We start from the raw sequence: 8,018 nt of genomic DNA, 5'->3' as shown, positions 1-8,018 counted from the left end.
TCCATCCTCCTGGTCCTGTTGATCCATCCTCCTGGTCCTGTTGATCCATCCTCCTGGTCCTGTTGATCCATCCTCCTGGTCCTGTTGATCCATCCTGGCCCTGTTGATCCTGGATCATCAGATCCTGACATGTCCCCGTCCTCTGAGGACACATTTTCATCTGTCCCTCATCTCACTCGCCTCATTTCTGTTTCTTCCTCAGTCTCTGAAATTACAACGTCACTGTTAGAATGAAGATTATTGTTCAATAAAAAATATGACATGAATTATTTAACACTATTCGTACTAAAGTTTAATTTAGAACAACATGTGTGATCACTGGTCAGGTCACTGGTCAGATCACTGGTCAGTGGAAGTTCTGCTGTTCTTCTCATCTGGTTCTGGTCCATGAACAACTGGTTGAACCTCCTTCAGTCTCACACGTTCTCACTGTGTCTCTGTGAACTGTCCTCTCTCTAAATGTGTCTGTAGAGTGACATCAGTTTATTTTCTTGCACATTTCTTTGACAGTTAAACATTTTGAGCCCTGATTGAAAATGTTTGTGCAGATTAAATTTACAGCTCTCACTTTGTGTTGTTGTGATGATGATGATGATGATGATGGTGCTCCTGCTGACTTCAGATGATGTCATTAATAAACAGTATAAATGTCAGTAAAAGTACTTTATTAAAGCTTGCTTTACATTTTACATATTTTATAATAAATTGTTTGGAAATTTATTTTTGCACAGTTAACACTTATTTTGTCATCTGTTATGATTTTAACTAGAAACAGTTTCATTTAAATGAACATTTTAATCAATGAATTACAGTTTTACAATAGTTGTCAGGCTACAATCAACTCTGTTATCAGGTACTTGGTGCCATAAAAAAACGACAAATACAACAATTATATTCAGTCTCTCTTGTAAATGAGTCCTCGTGGCTCAATGGGACGAACCTGTTTAAATAAAGGTTGAATTAATATCTTCGATAGAAATCAATAATTCATCCAGATGATCTGAGGTAAGCTGGAGCAGATCTGAACTGCTGCATGGAGGACAAGGTGGAGCATTATCCTGCAGAGAACATCAGAAACAGCTTTATAACAGGAGTTACTCTGATCTTTTTTTAACGTTATAAAACACTGACATGGCTTTATTGATCATTGTATTGCATATACATTATTTTCCTAACAAATATGTGTTTGCAGTCTCGTTTCCTTCTAAAATTTAATGATAAATGTATCAGCTGCTTCTAAAAATGCTTTGATAAAATGCATAGTCTGTGAAATAATCAGTAATCAGTTAAGTAATCAGTTCGTTACTGCTCAGCAATTACTGAAAGACGCCAGGTAGAGTAAGAAAAGTCGATTTTTGTGTTATGTTGCGCCAGCAGCTGCTCAAACTGACTGACAGCGCTGAACTGTTTGGAACTACTGGGAGCTGCATGAACCACGTGACCGCGTATCGGCGAGTTCAAAGAGTGTCGCAACTCTCTCTTTACAGGGCTCTGATTTAAACATATGAAGGTACCCAAAGGCAACAAACAAACAATATGTCAAAGTAGCAACTTGTATCATACTGTAGCTTACTTGTGCACAGAGCTGCACCCTTGTCTACACGTGCATACACGGCGGCAATCTCACGGTCCTGTAGGTCAGGGTCGATCAGTCATCCTCCAATGAGAGAGTTGGAGGTTCAATTCCACAACTATTCAGTCCCATATTGAAGTGTCCCTGGGCAAGACACTGAAGCCTTCGCTGCCTCTGATGCATCTCATCAGTGTATGAATGTGATCTAACACACAGACTCTATGGAATAATTTATTCAGGTTAGCTTTGTAGAAGCCTGTGTGTAAATAGGTCAACGAGGCACAGATTGTGTTGCAAAGCGCTAAAGTTGCCTGGTTGACTATAAACGTGGTAAATAAGTTAGTCCAATTACCATTTATTTGGAATTTCAACAGTAAATAGTTTATTCCTGTGTGGCATTAACAATATACACTTCCACTCCATCGCCTCTCCGTGCCTCGTTGAAGCACTAATAACCCATCATACACTTCCGCTCCCATGCCTCTGAGTTAAATTTAATTGTACGGCATTAACAGCCCGTCATACAATTCCGCTCCCATGCCGCTGAGTTAAATTTAATTGTATGGCATTAACAGCCCGTCATACACTTCCGCTCCCATGCCTGAGTTAAATTTAATTGTATGGCATTAACAGCCCATCATACACTTCCGCTCCCATGCCTCTGAGTTAAATTTAATTGTAAGGCATTAACAGCCCGTCATACACTTCCGCTCCATCACCCCTCCCTGCCTCTGTGTGGCACGAATCCCCCCTCCCAGCAGTGAGTGGGCTGAGAGTCACTTTAGCTCTCCGTCATCCTGCTGGCTGCGCACAGCTGAGGCGACGGACTGCGGTAAGATGCGGCGGCGCGCGGTGCCGAGCCGCGGCGGGTGAGGATGCGCGCGGATGCAGCAGGAGTCAGGAAGAATCCGGATGAGGTGTTTGGTATCCTCCCAGAACAAAAGGACTCGTCTAAATCCCGGGATCCCTGACTGGTGCAGGCCAACGGGAATGCTCAGTTCAGGATGCTTCACAGAGGAAACATCTGGAATCGGTGAGACAGGAGGACAATAAATAAAGGACACGTCCTCCAAAAGGACGGAGCAGACACCAAAGCATCCAGCCAGGTGAGAAAGAATCACAGAGCAGCTGCTGCTTTTAGGTTTTACGGCTTCATCTTTTGTAGGAGCTCACTTCCTGCTCACATGAGCGGCCCACTCCTATTTTAGAGCATTTCAGGTTGAATGTTTTAACACATGGAGGCAGACTTCTGCATTTTAGCTTCTCTGACATGAAGCTCAGGACTAACGTTTCAGTAAAACAAACAAAGGCAAATTAAAATATACAAAAGGGTTTGAAGCTTTGTGTTTTCCAAAGGGTCAAAAACAAGTGAATTAAAGTCGCGTGTGACTAAATGTAATACATATCTTAACATTTGTTTATTAAAAAGATAGACATTCTCACTGATAAATCACATATTTCTTTTTTTATCAAACAGGTAAGCAAAGGAATAAAAACTGGACAAAATAGTAACCATAAACTAAAATGAATTGGAAGCCAATGCATGCGTTAGTTGGTCCACAGAAACAGCCGAAGTGACTGAAAACAGCTTCAGGCGAGTGTTTACACTGAGTGCGTACCCTCACGTCAGGTTTACGTATCAACAGAGAACTCTGTAAAACATCACACTTTGATATTGTTCAGGATAACTTTTTATGATTCGTTTCACACTTTGCACGAAAACCTTTAATCTACGAGGGCAACAAATCAGTATTTACATTCAGTTGTAATTTTTGGCTGATTCAGTGCGGCTGAATGCGTTTAAGGCGCTCAGGATGTCGATACAGATTTCAATAATTTATAATTATGAAATCTAATATTAAAAAGTTAAAATATTAAACTTGGTCGAATTAAACTGAGACAAGACAAAAAGTTTATCCGATCAACGCTGTTCAATCGGACGAGGAGCTTGGCGGATGTTTTCAAAGTATCTCTTGATCGCTGCAGTCAGCTGGTCTCAGACTGTTTTTATCATTTTAGAAATACTGTATTTAAGACAGCTGGTGTCTGATTATTATTGTGACCTGGGGTGACCCAGCCACATTATTATAAATAAAGCAGCTGGACTTTACATTCAGGTCCTCACACTTCAGCTTTTTAAAACTTGGGCCATTGGTTAGTATTTTTCTGAGGTTGATTGTGGAAAAAGTTGCATGTTTATGCTGTATTGTTGAACGTGCAGCATGTAGCTTCAGAGGGAAGTAAATTTGACAGTCTTCGGCGTAAAAATGAACAGGTATGCCTTGTTTATGAAAAATAGCACCTAGTGGCAGCAGGTGTAAAGAAAAGAGAAGAGGACCGAGAATGGACCCCTGCGGTACCCCCCACCGAAGAGCTGCCGATGTAAAAAAAAATAATAAAATCAAATGATGTTGACACTAGGCCTGTTGCAATAAACAATTAATTAATTAATCGCATGATAAATAAAATTATCAACCTCATTTTCATTTATTGGCTTTATTGTTTCTTCGTGCTCTCTCTTTCTACTGAAGACACTGGATGACAAAAGGCTCAACCCCGATGCTTTTCACTGACCCCTCCCTAAAATCAGTTTTAACCGTTCAAAATTGCGTTTTTTTGATCGTTAAAAGCAGCTAAGCTGAGAAGCTAAGCTAACAGGCCAGCCTCGGGATGAAACCTCCGTCTTTTCAAAGCGCCAAAATTCACAGTTGAAACCCGTGCCTTCGTGTAAAAAGTTGTTTTTCTCTGCAAAAAGAAGCAGAGAACTTGTTTACTGATTTTTTTTATTAAAGGCTTTGTGTGAACAATGCTATGCTAAAGAGCTAAAACCACACAGAGCATCTGCCATTTTGAGAACCAAAAAACAGGAAGACAGCCCATGTCACGTCAAGGGGCCTCCCTCCCATTTTTCTTAAAGAGACGCAGCTCGCTCCTTCACTATCTATCCTTCGGTTCATACAGTCTTATACTACTACCCAGTGGTCAAAAAAGATACTACACACAAAAATGTAACATTTCTTTTTAAATTTGACAATAATTACTAATTATTGTCAAATTTCATACAATATTATCACTTACTGCAATAATTTCTGAGACAATTAATCGCAGATAAAAATTTGTTATCGTGACAGGCCTAGTTGACACGTAAGGTTCTGTCAGAGAGGTAGGACCTAAACATTTGAGGGCCGACCCTGTGAGGCCCACCCACTGCTCCAGCCTGGAAATGAGGATGTCATGGTCAGTGGTGTCAAAAGCAGAAGAAGCACAGACTCACAGTCCACCGTAAACCACGGTAGTTTCCGTGCCAGGTCACCAGGTGGCGCTGTGATTTGTGCATTTCAACAACACGAGCTCAAACGTCTCAGTCCCCAGCATGAAAACTGTTACATCCTGCACGTTGCTCCAGAAAGTACTCTGCTGTCCGCCAACGTTGCTGTCGCTCATTTACCGATGACCCTCAGCAGGGAGGGGAGTGGGATTAATCTGCATGTGAGTTTAGCTGCAACGGAGCATTTCTCTCCATGATCTCCAGCTCCGTGAAGGAGCTTCAGCTGCAGAATAAAGCTCAGTTGTTTTTTTTAAATGGAAGCACTTTGTGATTGACATCTGTAAAAAAGTGATAATTTAACTTTACATGTTTACTTTTGTTAAAAGGGAGAACCGTGACGTTTTAAATGATACATCGACTGTTTCTTTTTTAAATCGTTACAACTCTTTAATGTCTCGTTTTGTCCCATTTCTCCGCAGCTGGTTGTTCTGACGGCTCGGTCGGGCCTCCCGGCTTACAGGGTCAGTGAAGGCATCGTCTCTGAGCTTCACAGTGGAAGAGAACTCCTCATTACGTCGGCTCCCATCAGCTCTGACAGCAGGAGCTCTGACCTGCATGTTTCTCCTCTTCACACGGAGGAGCTCCCAGTTGGGGAGTAAAGAATGGAAACGACTCCTGGTTGGCGCCGGGCGTCAGAAGGAACTCCAAACATGTGAGATTAAAAAAGGAGCCACGCTTCTTTCTTCTGGCCTCACTGTCAGAAAACAGCCGCAGCGTGATCTTTAGTTTACCTTCTTGCGTTGGACTTTCGGTTTTCCACCTCACACGTCCGGCTCCTCCGGACTCGCTGCGTCTTATTAAAGTAAAGAAAAACCCATAAATCCTAGATGAGGCCTACAAGCAGCACCATGCTCCAGCAGAACAACAACAATAACTACCCCTGCCTCAACCAGGCAGAGATCCTGCAGAAGTGCCCCAGAACCTCCCTGCTCTTCCCCAGCCGGCTGGAGCTGGGGGACCTGCCGCTGGTCCGCGGTCTTCGGGCCTGGGCTCTGTGTTCTAAGAACCGCCGCAAAGCTGGTGGTCTGCTGTGGGGAGGAAAAGCCCCCTCAGCTGCTCCACTGGGCCGGAGGAGCTCCACGGCCTGCCCCAGACCTGCAGACGTGTACCTGAGCGGGGAGCTGGGCCGCCTGGGGTACGGGCTGCCCCCGGGGCTGGACGCCAGAGCTCTGGTGACGGTGGCCACACTGAAGCCCTCCGAGGGCAGCGGGAAGACGCAGACCCGATGCCTTTTCCTCCGGACTGAGAAAGGCAGCTGCTTGTACTCCACAGCCAAGCCCAATCCTGGGGGGACGACGAGCGCGGCGCCCGGGATGGTCGGAGAGTGGCTGAAAGGGAAACTGGGGGGAGCAGAGTCTCCGCCTGGGCAGGATGGGGCAAACCGGGTCAGGGTGCGATCGGACCGGAGGTGGAGGAAGTCCGGTAACGTAGCAGCAGGCCCAGAGAAAAGAGAGCGGCAGCAGATGACTGAGCCGGCCGTGGAGGAACGGCAGGAAGAGACGGACAAAGGAGGTCCAGAGAGCCCGCAGCAGAACGTCAGCAGAACCAGAGGCTGCCGCAGCGCTTCTCCTGAACCCAGCTCCCCGTGTGGACGGAGAGCGCAAAGAAGGAGGAGTCGGGACGAACAGGAGGACGGTGAATGTCTGGACAAAACAAACCAAGTGAAGGGACGGAGCAGGGAGAGGCAGGAAGCAGAACCGAACCCTGACCCAGAACCTGACCGAGCCTCCAGCAGCTGCGATGCTGACGAAGGAGGAGAAACAAACGAGGCTGAGAGAACCGAAGAGTCCAGGACTCAAACGTCTCACGTCCTGGGGGACTTTACAGAAGCAGAAGATGCAAACCCAGATGTTGTGAGGGGACGGGCAGGGGACACGATGGAGACACGAGGGGACAGAAAACCAGAAGACTTCTGTCAACAGCCAGAAGCTTCTGATGATGAAGGTCCAGAATCAGAGAAACTGGCCGAGTCCCTCAGCTCTGTAGACCAACCCAGACCAGCTGAGCCCTCCGTTTCCAGTTCTGGGCCTGAACTGGACTTTAGCTGCTTTCCACCACCGAACTTTGCAGCAGAAGAGAGCAACACAGAGACAGAGGACTCCAAAAAGAAAAAAGCTTTAGTTTCCTTAAAAGACAACCAGCCGACGGAGAAAGAACCCGTTTCTTCTGCTTCTGAGTCCGAGAGACGAACTATGGAAGGAGAGGATGGGTCCACCGGCACCGGGCCGGATGGTTCTGGAGCTGAGGCCTCGGAGGAGGAGGATAAAGATGACTGCAGTCCAGAGTCAGAGGAGTCCAGCAAGGACGAGGACCGGGACTCCTCCGAACAAACGGTCATCACACGAGTTGAACCCATCACCTGCGTCTTTAATCCTGCAGCCCTCTTTAGCTCCGCCCCTTCTCTGCCCCCCCGGGCATCCATGGCAACTGGCCCACCGAGTCTGGAGGCAGAGGAGGAGGAACACGAGGCAAAAAGAGGAGCCGGAGAAGAGAGAAGGAGGCGAGGGGAAGAGCTGGAGGACAGGGGCTCCACCGTGGACCCTGAGGAGGTGACGAAGGAGGAGGAGGAAGATGAGTTTGGAGGGTTCATGCAGGCGGAGGGGGAGCCGGCCTGGAGCGAGGGGGTTAACGTGTCCACCTCAGTGCCTTGTGGGAGCAGAGGGAGGATCGGTAAGTTTCAGCTCATTTAGTCGTTCTGAGTCTTGTTTTCGTCTTTCAGATTTATTTTAGCTGTTTTTGTTTTAAACCCTCAGACGTGACAGAAACAGCCGAGAGACGTCAGACATTTTTAGATTCAACTGCGTTTAAACATCCGCACTCTGTGCCTGGATTATCTCAGAGGATTAGAGATTTTAACCTTTTGTGCACCTTCAGGAATGCAGCTGCACGCTTTCAGTTTACATCAAACCCTGCGAGTCGCTCAGAGCCTTCCTCCAAACTGCATGATGGTCCCCGTCCACTCCTCTTCCTCTTCTCCTTTGATGAAGATCTATGTGCAGCTGACTGAGTCAAACTCCACACGAGTTCCTCTGGTTTCTGTCAGACAGAGAATGACTGAAGGAACATTGAAAAAGCTAAATGTAGCAAAACAGTAGCTAAAACCTGCAATTAGCAACA

This window comes from Nematolebias whitei, chromosome 6 (assembly GCF_014905685.2).
Source record: "Nematolebias whitei isolate Nwh7 chromosome 6, NemWhi1, whole genome shotgun sequence".
Lineage (NCBI taxonomy): Eukaryota > Metazoa > Chordata > Actinopteri > Cyprinodontiformes > Rivulidae > Nematolebias > Nematolebias whitei.
This window is presented reverse-complemented; position numbering follows the sequence as displayed.